This window comes from Corvus moneduloides, chromosome 10 (genome assembly GCF_009650955.1).
Source record: "Corvus moneduloides isolate bCorMon1 chromosome 10, bCorMon1.pri, whole genome shotgun sequence".
NCBI lineage: Eukaryota > Metazoa > Chordata > Aves > Passeriformes > Corvidae > Corvus > Corvus moneduloides.
Window position 1 is genome coordinate 21247399 of NC_045485.1, and position 17764 is coordinate 21265162.

The 17764-nt window shown below is 44.7% G+C and overlaps 1 protein-coding gene across 10 annotated transcripts in view; it reads right to left on the bottom strand.

Moving 5' to 3' along the window:
* The window catches only part of KCNMB2 (potassium calcium-activated channel subfamily M regulatory beta subunit 2), a 142672-nt gene that overhangs the window by 32652 nt on the left and 92256 nt on the right, over positions 1–17764 (bottom strand). The window contains exon 1 of one of the 10 annotated variants that reach the window (XM_032119568.1): positions 6129–6255. The exons of the other annotated variants lie outside the window; for them this stretch is intronic. The gene's annotated coding sequence lies outside the window, so the exon portion shown is untranslated. Of the gene's footprint in view, positions 1–6128; positions 6256–17764 lie in introns of those variants that run through there. 10 annotated transcript variants of the gene reach the window in all.

Consider the following 17764-nt stretch of genomic DNA (forward strand, 5'->3'; position numbering starts at 1 on the left):
CAGTAGTGTTCCCCATCCTCCAGGATTGTCTGGTCTGATTTCAGTGGAGCTGAATTATATCAGCCTGTGGCCTGCCCTCTGCTTCTTCCACCTGGAAAGTATTTAAGGAGCTGGGAGCTGGATGAAACCCAGGTCCAGCACATTCAGTGCTGAGCACCTGCTGACGGGTGCTTGGGGATGGGTGTGAGGAATAGCAGATATGGATGAACCTGCACCAAGCTGCAAGGAGGACTGTGAGCAGCCTGTGGGACCTTTCAGACCCTCCTGGTATCCTGTGCTTGGCAGGTTTCAGAGCTGGTCTTTGCCCCAGGTCATTTCCCGCTGTCACTTTCGCTGGGTCTTTTGTCAAGAAGCTCCACCATTTAATTATGTTCCATGTCAAAGAGAGCTTAATCTTCCCTGTTTCTTTTAAATACTGTGCGTGGTAACCTGAGGTCACTCCTTATCTTCCTCTCCTCTCCCATTTGCCTGGTGTTTGCTGCCTCTCCCCACTCTGTTCCTTCTCACCATCACCTGGATCTGTTCTCTTGGCTGTTACTGCCCAGGGTCAGTGTCCATCAGGGCACCTCTGCTGACCTCGCAGTCTGTACCAGCAGAGTGACTGCCCTGTCACCTCTGCAGAGATGGCAGCTCTTGGCTCTGTCCGTGTGCATGTGGCTGTACCAAGGAGCTCTGCTCTGCAGCCTGCTGCCAAACTCCTGCTTGCTCACGTTCCTGGTGTGCTCAGGCTGCCCACAGCGAGAGCAGGCACTTGGTGGCTGGGGTGAGCCAGCCTGGGATGAGCCAACCTGGGATGAGCCTACCTGGGACGAGGCAGTGCTGATTCACATCTGATGTTCTCAGCAACAGTGCACAAGACATATGTCTGTTCTACTGACTGCAATGGAGCCTATTTCTTGATTTTAGGAAAAGTTTAACTCTTTCTGGTGAAACCTGATGAACTTCTCCCGAAGGACTCATCTTTCCCAGGCTAAATGAAAATTTTTAGCTGGTAATAATTGTAAATTTTGCAAGCTCTCCACACTAAAGTGGATGGGATGAAATTATACATGTCTTGTGACCATTTTTCCACAGAAAACCACACTGTTGCCATTCCTCATTTAAAGCCAAGCAAAGCAGGGCTGTTCACAGCTGGGATTTACTTTATATGGTAAGATGTAATGCACTGTACTGGGTGAGGCAGCACTTGGTCTGAACCTGCCTGTATATTTCTGCCTGGGCCACACCTGAAATGAAACTAGAGCAAGTTGTGAGTTATTCGGGGCTGGGGATGGCCTTTCTGTACTGCTGTACCCAGCACAGTCCAGTTGGAGCTCTTGGAATTCAGCAGGCCTTGAAGAAGAATTGAAATAATTTCAGATTTCAGGATAGGCATGACCCAATCCCTACCATAAAGTCATCAGCAGGAATCCTGAACTGATGAACTGGCTGATATGTACTTTAAAGACTGGTGGTGGTGACTGGCCCAGACCCATCCCATCCCATCCCATCCCGTTCCTTGGCAGCTTCAGAGACAATCAATGCAGATGAAAATGGCTCAGCAATACAGAAACAGGTTTCATGTCAAAATATTTCTTGAACTCAGAAAAGAACACTGGTACAAAATTAGATCTTGTTTTGTACAAAGTTATTTTAAATTCATATATATTAAATATAATTTTAAAAATCCAATGTTACTTCCATCACTTCCTAGCCCTTTCCCATCTCCTTTGCTCTGGATGCTGCTTGTCTCTTCTTTTCTACCACCTTGAAATTACCACTTTTTGCACTCTTTTTCCCCTTCTTGGAATTGCCTTTGAAGAAATGCATATAAAGAGCTATTCTTTGGGTCAGAATTTCAATTAGTTTTCAGTCTTACATTTCTATTTCCTGGGCCTGTACTTATTTATTATTATTTGCATTGAATTTTTGCCTGAGTGTTTGCATTGATTTTGATAACTCTGTGGGGTGCTTATCTGTACAAATAGATCAATAGCTTTTGGGCTGTACTTTCTGAAGCAATAAACTGAGAGACTTGCTTTGAACTTGAAAGCTTCTGTACTGCATTTATTAATACAGCAAGCTATAACAGATGTATGATCCACAAAATTACTTCAATCCCATGCTAAAGGAAGTAGATTTTCTACCTTTTCTTCCTGGTCATTTTTATTTAAACTGTTGCCAATCTTACACCTCCTTTTTTTCATTACAGACACCCTGAGTTCATCAGGGGAAAGGATACCACTGATGTCATGGTGACATTCTTTCCAGAGTTGACAGGTTTGGGTTAATTGCTGGTCCCAGTAGGCCAGAGTGTGTGGATCATCCAAGGGACTAATCTAAAGGGAGGATCTAATAGGAATCAATCTCCTACCTCAAATGAGAAATGTTCCCTTCTAGTAAAATGCAGCAAAACAAAACCTGCTCTAATCTGATCTGAATTAAAATCAGGCACAAACTAAGGCTTTAATTTCTGTTTCTAGTTTGTTCAAGTAGCTCTTTGCACTGTCTTCCTCCAAGCCAATTTTGGGCTAAGTGAAAAAACACAGTTCCACAAAGTCTCTGAGTGAAGGCACCAGGAAGGCAGCAAGATAATAGCATAGAAAGATAAGGCGGATTAAGATTACTTCTGGGCTTTTTTAAGAAGTAAGAGGTGAAAAAGTTAATGGAACACTCAACTGGGAGACATTGCTGAGACCTGCAAAAAGTGATAAACCAAGATAGCTGGGTGAAATATCAGTGAGTGGCCAGAGTTTTCCATGTACATTGCAGCCTGCTGAATTCTGCATGGATTATGGCATGGAAAGGTGCCTGCCAGAAAAGGACAGGTCGGGGGACAGAAAAGGGGATACAGGTCAACAGCCAGCCAAACATGAGTCAGAGGTGGGCAAGAAGGCCAAGGACATCTCACCTTGTACAGTGTGGCCAGCAGGACCAGGGCAGAGATTGTCCCCCTGTACTCAGCACTGGTGAGGCCACACCTCGAGTGCTGTGTCCAGTTTTGTGTCCTTCACTACAACAAAAACATTGAGGGGCTGGAGCAGGTCTAGAGAGGGGCAATGGCACTGGGGAAGGGGCTGGAGCACAAGTCCTGTGAGGAGCAGCTGAGGGAGCTGCAGGAGTTTAGCCTGGAGAAAAGGAGGCTGGAGGGTGTGTGTAGGGGACATTTATTGCTTTCTACAGCCTCCTTAAAGGATGTTTAAGCCAGGTGGAGGTTGGTCTCTTCTCCCAAGAGAAGAGCAAGAGGACAAGAGTAAACGGCCTCAAGTTGTGCCAGGGGAGGTTTAGAATGGCTATTAGAAAAAATTCCTTCTTCAAAAGTGTTGACAAGCCCTGGAACAAGTTGCCCGTGGAAGTGATTGAGTCATCAGCCTTGGAAGGGTTTCAAAGAGGTGTAGAGGGGTCATGTAGGGACATAGTTTAGTGGTGGACTCAGCAGTGTTGGGTTAGTGGCTGGACTTGATAATCTTAAAGGTCTTTTCCAGTCTAAAGGATGTTATTATTCCATACTGAGAATTTGCTTATATTGTTGTGGAAATTGGATGTTACTTTAATCGCCATGGCAAGTTTGAGTGGATTACCCTGTAGAGACAATAACAGCCACTGAGAATCCAAATCCAGTGGACACCTGATCCAGCTGGTGTTGAAGCTGATGAAGTATTTTTATTGTACTTAATGGGCATTGGCCTCAGCCTCAGAAGAGTGCACTTGAGATTGAACTTCTCTGCCTTTGCAGCGATTTTATTAAATTTGCAGAGTTGGTATTAGATTTGCTCAGTGGTATGAGAACATTACTATTCTGTTAAATTACTTTTTCAGTTAATAATATATTCTTTTCTACAAAGGTTTTACTTTCTTAAGTCCTTTTCCCCTCTTTGCCTTCATCTGGCTGGGGAATTCATTCTCCGTTTCTGCCTTGAGCTACTACACGCTGTTATCTGGCAGGGTTAAACAGCTCTCATCCACTTCTCAAAGGAGAGCTCTGTATGCTAAACTGTATTTTTGTTCCTTGGGCAGGCTGTCCCTTTCTTACTGCTGGAACCAAAGCAAGAAGAACCTCATGAACTATGAGGAAACCTAAATCAAACCAGTCTCCTGACCCCAAGTTCTTCCAGGTCAAGGCTCAGCACTAACTTCTGGGAAAGCCCTCCTCATTCCTGAGCTTTTTCTGTCCAACAAAGAGATACACTTTGTGAGCCCGTTCCCAATGAAACAGATCTCTGGGATCCAAACTGTATTATATCATTTGTACTATTTACACCTGTAATACCAGCAGCATGCTAAGGGCTTTGAAGAGATCTCGGAAGACAAAGTCCCTGCCTAAAGAGCTTAATATTCATATTTTATTCAAAATATAAAAATATACATACTCTGAGTCTGTAAGATACTGGATTAAAAAGGCTTTTCTCCTTAAATTAGCTCACAGAAATCTAACCCCCTGAAGAGAGCGAATGAGGCAGCTGTGGAGGGAAGGGAGCCAGCAGCACTGAGTACAAAGTGTCTCTCAGCTGCCTCATCTGGAGATGCACTTTCAGCCTCAGCTTGGGGTCCTTACAGACACTTTTATCCCTGTGAGCCCAGCTGGGATCAGAGGACCAGGTCCACCGTGGCCCCCCTGCATGGTGTTCTTTGCACAGAAGCGAGTCCCAGCCCCACCCCATCCGGAGTGGGCGAACCAGGGGCAGTGTGATGGAATTGGAGCTTTTGGATCTGCCTGTTCAAGTGGCAGCCCTCCTTAGTGGAACAAGATCAAATTGCTCATCCTTTTACTTGGGAGTCAAGGGTGTGCAATGCATAGCTTCTCAGTTCTGACTGCTGTGCACAAATCACACTATTCCCACTATTTTGACACAGTACAATTATTTGCTGTTTCTATGCACAACACAACACACTGTCAACATTCAAATGTATTAAATTATTTAAGACCGAAGGAAACCCAAAAAATAGCGTACGAAGAAATCTTTTGGAAAAGGTTGTACTCCTGCATCAGGTGCCCTTGAAGTTTGGTGGGACTGGGAGACTTTTGCCATAATGGACAACTGTGTCAGTGAAATGGAGCACAGTGCTCAGGAAGGGAGCAGTGACTAATATACTTTTGAGGAGAGGGAGGCAGTTACATGTTAACAGTTGAGAAGCAAAGTGACAAGGGTTCAGAGGCCATAAGTTCCAGCTTGTTGCAGAATTTTATCGTGTTTCCACATGAATGATATTTGGTTAGATATTGTAAGCACAGTACTGGAAAATTAGGATTAGAAAATGACTAAATTAAAACGAAAATTGGGTAAAGAGATGTGGAAGTAAATGTAAGTGCTTCACTCAGAAGGGACTTTGCCCTCCAAGGAATATTTTTCTAAATAGCCTGTGAATTCTTATTTGATTTAAAATTTTTCCCATTACAGACTCTAGAGATCTTGCAGAGAAATCTGATGGGGTTGTAGAAGAACTGTAAAAGAACAACAACAGAAGAGATGTAGGTTGAAAGTGATGCAATGACTTCTCTTTTGTGAAGTGCTTTCACAGATTCCTGGGAAAATTTCTGGGATTCATTCCTGGCCACAACACAATGACAAAAATACTTCACACAAACCTCACCAACCCACTCCTGGTTCTTAAGAAAATATCTGTTACAAGGCTAAAATCCACATCAGTCTTTCAGGATTAATTATTTCTGAAACCCGAGCGAGATGCAGAGGAAACTGCACACAGACACAGGACATAAATAACTCTGGGTATTATTTGCAAACAAGGGAAATCACCCAGAGGTGGCAGGCAAAGGAGATGGTCTGTGCTGGACCCTAGGGTACAGCAACATGCCTGAGCACCTGTGCCAGGGCACCTTGCCAAATGCACCAAACGGAATCCACTTCCGATCAATGGCACTTTGAATAACACAGGAATTGGGACGCTCCACAAACCAGCCTCGTGCTGACACCAAAACGAACCAGACAACTCAAATACACAAAATGGAAAAAGCAATAGGCATTAGTGAAAGAAAAGAGTGGGTGGTGCATAGCCCCAGTGACTGTCTCAGTATATTGCTTTTCCCATGAGGATCTGGAAGATCTGATACTTCTCGTACTGATTACCGAGGAACATTGCAAGAGTATTAGAGACGGGGGAGAGAGATGCAGAGCAGTCTGATAACTTACCATGACAGTAGCTACCGAGTCAAAATTACATCCAAGGCTTCCCTCTTCAGTCTGTGAGGTTTGATGATGCTGATTTTATCAGCAAGGTCGTTTTAGCACCCATGCTTAATCCAGAATCTATTCTGATATTTGTTTAGGAGATTTGAGTAATCTCTTTAAGAGAATTAACAAGTGCTGGAGTCCTAAAGAACAATCTTCTCTCAGCTCTTACTGGAGCAGAAGGATTTGAGGTCAAAGTTAGGTGAAGGGTTTTTTAAGGCAATCTGGAAACAAATGGAATTATCTTTAGAGCAAGTCACGTTTTGGAGAAGCACAAAGTTTGCAAATGAATTTAGGTTGGTTTTGAGTTCAATTTTCTGTCTGTCCTGGAGGTAACCCATGGCCTGCTGCATGATGCAGGTATTGACAGGAGGGCAGAGGATCTTGCTCTGAGATTTCCTCTCCGAGCCATGTGCAACTGCAGTCAGTGGCCAAACAACATGTGACAATTTACTGCCTTATTCCAATGTCACCATGTGCTGCCTGCTAGCTTTTCATGACACAGTGAAGCCCTGGAACTCTGTGTTTGGAGGTAACATCAAATTAAGGGAGTGGATGGGAAAATTCAGTGAAACAAAGTCACTGATGCTCAAATGCCAAGCTGTTAAATCTTCAGTAAGTCTTGGTTCAGAAATCAGTCATTGTTTTTATAAATAATTAGAAATATAATCAGTGGATACAAAGTCACTGTTTGCTTGAGGGCTTTGGGTTAAATTTTGGGAGGGCCTTTGAGGAATTGTCATTGAATCTTCACACCCAAAGCTACTCTCTCTTCTGGTGGTTGCATGGGTGTAGCATAAACAATTTCCACATGTTCTCATCTGAGACTATGTGGCTGATATCACATAAGATTAGCTCTTCTCTTGCAGATAGGCTCAAGAAAATAATTAAAATACCACAAAGGCAATGCTTCCACAAGAGTCCCATCATGTCAGGCAGAACAGTCACCTAGCAGCTTGTGGCACTTCTGTGCTATTAACCCTTGCACCCTTTTCCTTCCCAGAAGGCTGATGGATTTTTATCTAGATCTAGAAACAAAGAAGAACACCCTGGCCTGTGGGGCTGAATGCTGTGGATGCTCATCTCAAGCTCCCTGCTGTTTCACAGCTGGCAGCAAGAGATAAATTTATCGTTTGTCTGATGGAATCAGGTCTCACTTAGAGGTGCCGCCTCGAGAGTAGAGGTGGGTTTGGGTATTAACTCATCTCAACTTCCGAGCTTTGGAATGTCTGAAAACTCAGAATATAATTTGGAATCCTAAGGCCAAACACCCCAAACTTAAGAGGGGGTACTACAGCTCACCTAGCAAAGGCTTACTTGCTATCCAAGCCATAACAAGGTTATGTTTGTGTGGCTGATAAATTGCAACAGCAATTATTTTACTGTAAAAACAAGAAAACTTCCCATTAAACTAATGAGAAGCAGTATTAAAACTCATTCTTCTACTTTTGAGAGACTTTTACATAGAGGTCTGGAGATGTTTTGATGTTTGGGGAAACAGCAGCATATATGAACAAATGGAAGCACCAAACACAGCATGTAGGCAACGTCCTTGGCAAAGCCTATAAAGTCAGGGGTAAAATGAGATATGGGAAGTGTTTGCCAAAGTACATTTTCACAAAAGACACTAGGGGACATGGTAAATATTTTAGGGACATTTAATCATGGACTTGGCAGTACTGAATTAATGGTTGGACTCGATATTAGGGGTCATTTTCAACCTAAATGATTCTGTGAAATATTAAAAGATTGTGTTGATAAATTCAACACATCTCTGGAGGAGGGGATGCTGTAGGGGTATGGAGGATCCTTGACCTTAAGACACCCTCTGCATTTGTTGAGATCCACAAATTAATAACATCCCAGCATCCTCCCTGTCTAGTGGCTGTTGCAAAACAGTGAGGTGAGCAGAGGTGGGAGAAGAGCACTGCAAGACTGTCCAGCCCGGAGGCTCAGAGGGTGCTAAAATCTCAACTGTAATGCAGGTCCTGGCATGTCTCCTTTAAAATGAATGATGAGGACTTGCTGCAAGGCAGCCTGCCTGGAGGAGGCAGCCAGACAAATATCAAAGGGCCTGAGCAGGTCCCAAATCAGTGGGTTATCAAGTCAAATGCTCATTTGAGGGTCTTGGGTTAAATTTTGGTCCCCATATCCACTGCTTAAAGGCACTTGAAGTGAGCTGTCTGAGCTGTCCTGCTGGTGTGGGTGCTCTGGCACGAGCAGCAGTGCTTCTGCAGATGGTCTGACCGTGCTGAACACAAGCCCTGCAGGATTAAATGCTTATCTTGGCACTTGTAAACTTCCGTAGTAAGAAGGCTTTAAAAGAAAGCAGCCATATGCCTGAGGAAAGGCATCATGCAGCGATCAGCCTGCATTGTTTACCTAAGCAAAGAGGCCAGGAGTCAAGCAAGGCAGGACCAGGCAGCCTAAACCCCTAACCTCTGACTGCCTTCAGGCTCCACAGCAGGAACTCAGCCCCCACCATTCCTTCATGGTGATTTACATTCACAAAATAAAACCTGCCTGGTTTCCTTGAGAGGGTCCTCTAAACACCCCAACAGGAGGCTGGAGCCAGAGGTCCTGGCACTGAGAATGCCGGGTCCCTGGATGAGGGCTCTGGCAGGCACCAAACCTGCAGCTCCCTCTTCCTGGGTGGCTGCCAGTGGTACCTTGGACTTTTGTTTTTCTAACACTTGCAGAACTGTCTGACAGCAAAATGAAGAAATAGGCAGTCCAGGTCCTAAAGTCCATGTAAGAGAACAAGCCCTTGACAAGGGGAACAGGAGAGGAAAGAGGAATGTGGCATTTCCAGCTTTCTCAGTGCTGTGTGGTAGCAGACATGAAAAATGACTTCCATTGCTTAAGCCCTTAACCCTTAGTTTCTTCTGTTAACGTCAGATGAAAAATCTAGAAGTTTGCAAGCGTAGATGAAATCTGCATTACATGAAGGCGAGCAGAGTTAAACAAGTCACTGAATGCTCATTTCTTCAGTTCAGCACAGCTTGATGAACTATTTGATTCATCAGAAACTCTACCAAGTCCCTGGGATCCATTCCTGATATATTCCAGGGCAATACTGAACAGGTATTGCCCAAACTAGGGGACCCATGAGGTTGCTGAAGAAAAACTGAGATGAGAAATACCAACTGCTACTGTCTGGCTCCAAGGTTTGATCAGAACTTCAAGAAGGAGCAGAATTGGGTCTGATTCAAACTTCTGGTAACCACTTCAACCCATGAGCAATCAGAACAGCTTCAGGCCGTGCTGAAGACCTATGAGGCTCTGAAAGCTCAACTAAGTATTTGGATGATTATCCAGGTGGAGACTTAAGTAGAAAGATACAATATCTGCTAGCATTAACAAAAGCCTTGTAATGGACCTCTGTAATATCCACACTTCATGATAGCCTAAAAACACCTGGTTCTATGTCAAACTCGTCATTATTTGTAGAAACAAAATCAAGATGTGAAAAACCTGAAACAAACATACAAAACCAGGAGGTATTTCTTTGGTGGCTTGTCAGAGACAGGGTACACAAGGGTGTAAAGGGACTACAAAATTTACAGGTGAGAGTGTATGTAACTGTCATATGGGAGTCACATTCTTGCACCAGCACCTTCCTGTATGTCAGCACACCCAACTGGTTTGGTAAACATTGATAAGCACAACTTTCTTCTTTAGCAATCACTGTGACAGCAAATTGAAACCTAATGTCCACCACTAGTGCCTCACACACAGCAGTCTGTTACTGGTAATAGTATCAGAAATGACTTGGTGCTGAGTAACTCAGGGTTTGGCTGTATCATGTGAGGGGAACTAGAGAGCAGTGTTATTCAAAGTGTTGTAACATCAAGACATTACTGGCAGGACGTTCCCTAACAACAGGACCTGTAAAAATGTGTGGTAAAGACAGTGGCTTTATTTTTCCTGTGTGTATTTGAAAGGTTAGATACAATGGGTAATATAGAGCATGTGACTACTAATGAAAGTATTAATATAGAGTTGCTAGAGGTTTTTTTATTATGAGCTACTATTAATAATCTTTATTTTCACATGTGAGTGGAAGCACACAATAAAGGCATTCCTAGGGAAGTTTGTGGATTTACTCCCCAGCCATGACTCACCCCTTACTCAGAGAAGCAAAGCCCAAGTGACCCAGCTGTGGTGAGCACAGAGCCCCCACCAAGAAAGTTCCCTTAGCAACAGGAAAACATCCAAAACATCTTCTACCTCCTGCTTGCTGTTCCTTGAAGTTGTTATGAGTAAATGGATGCTAAACCTCACACCTGAATTTCAGAGCTAGAATCAGTGTATTACAAAGAAAATCCTTTTGCTTGCAAGTTAACTTTGGCTACCACCCTCCCAAATTCAGGCTTAATAAGAAAAATAACATGAAACTATTTTATCTAGTCCCTCCAAACACTGCCTGGGTTTATAAACAAATAGCAGAAACAGCTCTGGCATCCTCAGCTGACACTGATTATCATTAGGGATCTGTTGAAGTTAATGAAACCATGGCAATTCAGAGCAATCAGCCCAGTGTGAGCTGGGTGCTTGTGAGTTCCAGGTGCCTATGATCAAGGGTGATGAAGATCAGGGAAATAGTTCACCCAGGAGAGAGGGAGTCTTGGGGTTTTGTTTTGGGGTATTTCTTGGTGAGATATGCTCAAGAAATTTTGAGAGCTGGCTTTTTTTGTTTGTTTGTTTTTTTGGTTTTTTTTTTTTTGAGACGTGCTGGACATGGGGAAGAATGCTTGCAAGCAAGTGGAAAACTGTTCTTTGTGATCCAAGGTACTGTGTCCAGTAGTCTGATGTATTTCCTATTTATACGTACATTGTTTCCTAAATATTTTTAGTCCCTGCATTGCAGCCTTCTGGGGTGAAATGTGTATATTGTATTGCACAAAGATGCCACTTTTTGTGCTCATTGTAATCTACATTAAAATTCAATGAGGCTGAATGTATGCACTTCCCTCCCTGTTGCTGGCATGCAGTCATGGACAAGGAGTGCAGAAATGAGTGTATTGATTTATGCCTGTCACTGTCTGACAGGAGCAGGTGGGGGTCTGGGAGTTTCAGTTTAGCTGATGGACTGTACTAAACCTGGCCTGGCTCTGCTGCTATTACATGTGAGTTACCTTTGATGCAGCTAAGTCACTTTTAAAGTATTGTGGAAGGTGAAGCAGAACCAGCTTTGTAGGCAATAATAACAGAATGAGATTATTTAGGCTAAAATGAATCAATATTTGGAAAATTCCACTGTTAATAATTAGATCTTGCCTGAGGGAAGCTGATTGATGCTGCCTGTACCAGATGGTTTGTAGAATGAGACTGAGCCTGAGTGCTCCTGTGGATGCCCCTGATGGGGAAGTAGCTTGGGGGGAAAATGTGAGGGTGCAGCCAGGAGAAGATACATGTGGGCACTGAGTCACCTCACTGAGAAAAGCACAGTCAGGGCTTTCAGTTAAAGCTGCAGGAAGAAAAAGGAGTTTTGGGAAAGATATAAAATTACACAGATTTGAGCTCTGGCAGGGCTTGTCTGTGGTAGCCCTCAGCAGTGGCCCTGTCCCCAGCTGGTGCCAAGCATGAGGGTGCCTGACCTGCTTTTCCAGGGCTGTGGGCTCCTGCTGGCACCAGAAGCACGAGGCCCTGGCTGAGTTTTGCTGACACTTGTCCTATAAAATTGACAGCAATAATGAGTGATAACCCATATCTGTAATACCTTCTTCCTCAGGACACCTAACAACATGCCACCGATAATGCTTTTTAAGGGCTGGATTTTGGCCAGGTCCTTGGAGAAGCAATAGCTTGGCCATGGTCCCACAACAGGGAGCTCCAGTCTGTAATGCTTCTGATCAGGGATGAGGCATTTGCTTTCCCTTTTCCCTGCTGGCTGCCTTCCCTAAACAAACAACCCTTCCTTACAGCATATGCAGGACTGTCTAGAAGGTCTTTAATGGTTCTAATTGCCTGACCTGAGTACCTGGTTGGTCTTGGCCTGATGCTCAAGCTCTGAAGGCACTGCCTCTAGCTGAAAAAGTGCATGCACTCCAATGGGTGATTTCGGATGGGAGCAGCTGTCTGTAGTGTCAGACAGCAGATCTAATGATATACCACTGAGCTGTTCTGGGCTAGGCTATAGCAATAACTCATTAAATCTAATTGTTAGGTAGCCAATTTTGGGAGTGTTGGAGTGATCACAAACAACTGAGGCATAAAGTAGTCTTCTTTCCATCCTTGGTCCATAGCACAGCTCAGGACTTTTCTGGTTATTTGTGGACAGAATTTATTGATGATTATTGTATTCCCTGGCATGAACTGAAATTTCAGCCTCCAAGTTCATGATCGTTAGCCATGGTGAGAACAAGTGAGCCACTTGTCCCACATGATGAGTTTGCCTGTGGAAGCTGCAGATGCTTTGACTGACTTATGAGCGTGGCTCAGTGCTTGTGTCAGGTGCAAACAAAAATCCAAAAATGGCCAGTCTGGAATGGGTGTTTTCGTGTGTGACACGATGGTTCTTCCTGCAGATACCGGGCTGGGAGCAGTGCTGTGGCTTACTGGTGCCCTGATGAAATGTACTGCTTCTGCATTGAGTGTGGTTGTGAAGACAAAAAGGAGATGGATTAAACTCATCTGATGCTTTCCAGTGAATTCTGGTAGAGCCTTTCTGCTCAAGCTTTGTCTTGCTTTCCCTGACCACTCTGACATCAGTAATTCACTGGTCCTTTTGATTCACCAGCATAAAATGAAACGCTGTGATTTGTGCTGCAGGAGCAAGGATGGGAGCTCTCAAGCACCTTCTGTGTATGCAAAGGAGGCTGATGCATCTGGAGCTGTGACTGCTCTAAAGACCACTTCAGATCCTTCAGTGTGGGCCTGAGTGGAGTTTGAAGAAGCTGTGTGCTTATGCAATTAAAACCAAGCTGTGCTGCTTCTTGAGCACTTAGAGCACTCGATAGGGGTACACAGAGCTCAGACACTGCTGTGTGGGCATCTCTTTAATCCCCAAAGGGAGGGAAATCGGCCCCAGTGCTGCAGGAAGGAGGCTGTGGGTTTCTGTCTCCGGCTGTGTAACCACAAGCTCAGATTCTGAGCAGTGACTGCATTTTTCAGCAGCACCTGTGCTCTTGTTTTGCTGATGGCATTGCTTATTTTTATGGATCAGGAGTCTGCAATCAATTTCAAAAATACAAACAGTACAGTGTGAGCCCATGAAAGGAGGATGTATACTTTCAAGAAAGAGCTGAAGAAAAAACACTTTAAAAGCAGTATTAATTTTATAATTGCTGTAGAGGATAGACACACCAAGGCACTGTTTTGTCACTGGGTGAAACAGAAAAATGAAGAATCAAAATTTCTATGTCCCGTTTCAGCTTTTTCAACAACTTCTATTTGGAGGCAAACAAGTGCCTCCCTTTCCTTCTGCCTCCTGTAGGAAAGGCAGAGCTGTCTTGTGGCTTTAAGGCTGTAGGATGATGGAAAGCCTTGGTGAATGCTCCTATGGAGATATAAAATGATTAATCTACAGGCATCTGAGAACATTTATGACTTAGCTTTTGGTCTTGTATCTGTTATATCACTTATGGGGCTGTTAATAATCTCGTAATGCACATTAGGCCATATCTTAATGATTAAAAAATGATTAAAAAGGGTCTGTTTTATCTGTAACTAGTGAGAAATGCAATTATTTTAAGTAGTTCAATGCCTGTACCAGTCAGAAGTGGTATTAAATGGTTTTAATAGTTTGGCTGGAGGGTTTTTTCAAGGTGCTGGAAGCACACTATCCCTCATATAAGAATGTCATGATGGCTCTGGAGCTGGTGTGGGGGCAGTACAGAGGGCAGGAGGCCATGGGATGGAGAGCAGAGGGATGGGAAGAGACAGTGAGAATAAGGCGATTTGCAGTGTCAGATGTAGTGCTTAGCTTGAGGACAGCTGGGGAGGTAGAATAAGGCCTGGGTAGGAAATCTAATAAAGATGACAGAGCAGGGGGACACAGAAGGATGGACATGTGCTGAGTGGGAAGTGAGAGGGCTGCAGATAGGTGAGGGAGGGAAAGCTCTTTTCCTTCTACACTCGGACCTTGTGCTGACAGAAAATCTCAGGAACAACCTTTGCTTCCTAATGCTGACCTGCTGGTCCTTGGAGGGGAGCCTGCAGTGCTGAGACCTGTCAGGTGATCTGGCACTGCTGGAGTTCTTCCCAACAGGCTCCCCTGCCTCTGAAATGTCCAGTGCTCCTCAGAACCTCACAGCTTCACTCAGGGATAATTAACTGTGTCGTTAGCAGGGATCAGACTTCAGTTTTTAGAGAATAAACCCTACTGTAAGCATGTGAGTGGGACATGGATGGGCTTAAAACATTCTTGAGGTTTTAACTTGGTGCTTCCCTCATATGGGATACATTTCATCTCCCCACCAGCCTTTACACATCAAAAACAGAGTTAAGAATTAAAGCAGAATAAAAAATGGACAGTTTGTCATGTCTTTGGTGTGGAGGGCTACTGTTCAGCTCAAACCCAGAACAGAAGCTAATTGCTGAGAAACAAAGTGGGATTTTTGAAAGCTCAAATTAAAGGCAATTTTAAATCCATTGATATCAGGAGGAAAATAACTGCTGCTGGACATGTACCAGTTAGCAAGACCAGCTCACCAAGAGAGGGGTACAACTGACCTGTTTTAGAAATGGGCAGGGCTCTGCTGAGCAAATTGCAATTAAACTGACTGACATTATATAGAAATTTGGCCTCTTATCCCTCCTGCACACCCCAACAGTGCAGCTGGGAGATGATGGTTGGGCAGTAAGGGGCAGGTATGTGCCTGTGCTGTGCTAAGTGAAGCCAACTTGATCTGGATGCAGCCCAGCAAGGAATATCTATGTGCCTGAAGCACAAGAGTTACCAGCATCTGTGGGGCTGCATCAGAAGTGCAGATCTTCAGTTCTGTACTGGGGAAGTTTTACATAAATGACATTTAAGTGATTTTCTGCCTAATTTCTGGTGAAACATTTAATGAAATTACACTGCCTCATACTTTTTGTTAACAACCAAATATTCCACCCAACAGTGTTTGCCTGGGAACACAGATGTGAGTCCCTGGCCACATGGAAGCCAGAGTCAGCTTTGCCACTGAGTTCAACCAGCACTAAAGCTATTCCTGTAAAAGTGCATTTCTACAGTTGCACTGCGATATCTCTGCTCTAGACCTCTAGTTAAACACATGTTAAAGTCTGGGATCAATCTGCCTGGCAGTAAGTTAATGGCCCATGGTGTAGCTAGTGCTGTGATGCCTCTCTTCCATTAAGAGAGAGGCAGTGTTGCTGTAAGTGTCTCATATGTCCGGAATAATGGTGCTTGTGGCTTGCACCTGCGTAGGGGAGGATGCTTGTTGCATTTAAACTAGATATGAGCCAAAAGCATTGCTCAGCCCAAGAGGCACTGCAGAGCTGCAGTGTTCCAAAGGGACAATCCTGTGGGAGTGGGGACTTCGGGAATGTCCCCCCCATGCATCATTTCAGGAAGCTCATGCAGACCCCTTGATTGATAGGGTTTTGCTGCCTCTACCTGCCCTTCACCTGCAGTGCTGCAAGCAGCTGTACTTCTGCATTTGCAGCCTCTGGACAAGCATGCAAAAAAACAGGAGACTCCCTTGCTATCCCTGCCCTCTGTTGGCACAACATCCTGCACCTGGCTATGGGTGCACTGACCTACCAAATGATCCTGAAGGATAAAGGGGAGAGGAGTTGGGCCATTCTGGACACATGCAATGCTCCAGTCTGCTGGGCTGCCTCTGGCATTCTGGATAGTAGCCTGAAAGGCACTGGACTTGGAAGGTTCAGTGCTTGGTGTTGGTATTGCCCAGCAGCCTGCACCTGGCATGCAAAGCAGCACAGAGAAGGGGTGACTTCTCCAGTTCGTTTAAAAAAGTAGAGAGAGAAATAAGAAACAATTACCAGCTTTGAAGGTGAGAAAGGTGCTGAAGCCTTCTGCTTTCCTTGCCCATGGCTGTGCTCCTTGTCTCCCTTGGGCCCCATGTTGCAAATCCTATGCTCCCATCTGAAGAGCGCTGGCTGCAGGCTCCCTCCAGAGCCCTTGATGCAATGTGGGTCATTCAGAGAAGGTTGTCAGGAATGATCCTGCACCTCCCTGCTGTTCCAGCACGGAGCTTTGCCTTCCAGGGCAAGGGATGTGCTAGGCTGGTCCTGAGTCCTGCTCCTGAACCTGGCTGACTCAACCCACTGCAGCCTTGGGGCTCCTGGGGTAGTGGCTGAGGTCAGGCAGTGCTGGGACACCATGCTGGGCACACAGGGAAAATACCTTGTGGCATCTATCTACCCACATTTTTTGGGTGGCAAAGACCCAGTGCCTGAGGCTACTGCTGGGTATCCCTGTGAGGCAAAACCCACCTGCCCTGCCAAGGGGCTGCTGGAGAGTAAAAAGGTTTTTAGTGGTGCAATGAAGGCCTCCTAGGAAAAGGCAGGATTTCCTCCAGTGGAACTGAGTGGATTATGACAGAGAGCTAATCTGTATGGCTGTTTCATAGGTTTCCCCAGTGCCTGGACTCTGTGCTCAGCAACAGACACTCTGTGTGCTGAGAATAACTGATAAACACCACGTAGGAATGTGTGGAGGTCTGGAGCAAGCTCTGCCAGTCTCTTTGTATTTTAGTGTTATCTAACAAAATCTCTCCTCATTCCCACACCAGGTTAGTAGGAGGAACCAAATGTGCTGTCAAGAACCACTGCTTGGTGGAAACCACCCTTCACCTGGCAGTTTACATTCCTCATAAATCCCCACCTCTTTCCCTGACCTTACTCCAGGTGTTTACACAGGCAAATGGTGCTGGTGGCAAACCTAACTCCAAAGCCACTTTAGGTTTAGACAACTCTCAATCTCCTACTCATTTACTGCAGTCAAAATTCACAAGGGAAGGCAGAGTGCAGCTGCTCGTCCAGCCCAGGGATCACACCACAAGGGGCTTTGCTACTGCTGGTCCCCGTGCTCAGACCAATGGTGCTGTGCAGCAAAAATCACAAGCAAGCAATGTCCAGAGTATGTTATTACAAAGTGCAAGTGAAGATTTAAGTTCCCATCTGGACACCTGTTCTATTCAGCTTCAAGTTTTTATCCAAAGAATTTAAATGCTCACTGCCTCAGTTTTTCTGTTTGTAAATCCCTAACCTGCCTGTTTGCTACTCTGAGATTAAAACCACTGTGTGGATTAAAATCACTGTGTTTAATGCAGTTCCTGTTCCAGCGGCTTCTGCTGCTTGTACACATTTGGAAAAATGAACTCTGAATGCATTCTGAGGAATATGGATATTCCCAACCAGCCCAGGGCTGGGGTAATGGCACTGCTGTGGTATACTGCCATGCCTGGAAGCTGGGAAGAGTGTGGAAGTTTGTGCTCTGCCTATGGGAAGTTTGTGTGCAGTTACTGCTTCCTTAGTCCTTCTCTGTTTTACATGCAAACATGTAAATGAGTTCAACTCCACCCTAAAACCAGTACAGATCATAAATATGAAGTCAATAAGACCTGAAGCCCCAATAAGTACATTAAAGCTGGCAGCCTGTTTTAATTTGTTACTCCTACTTC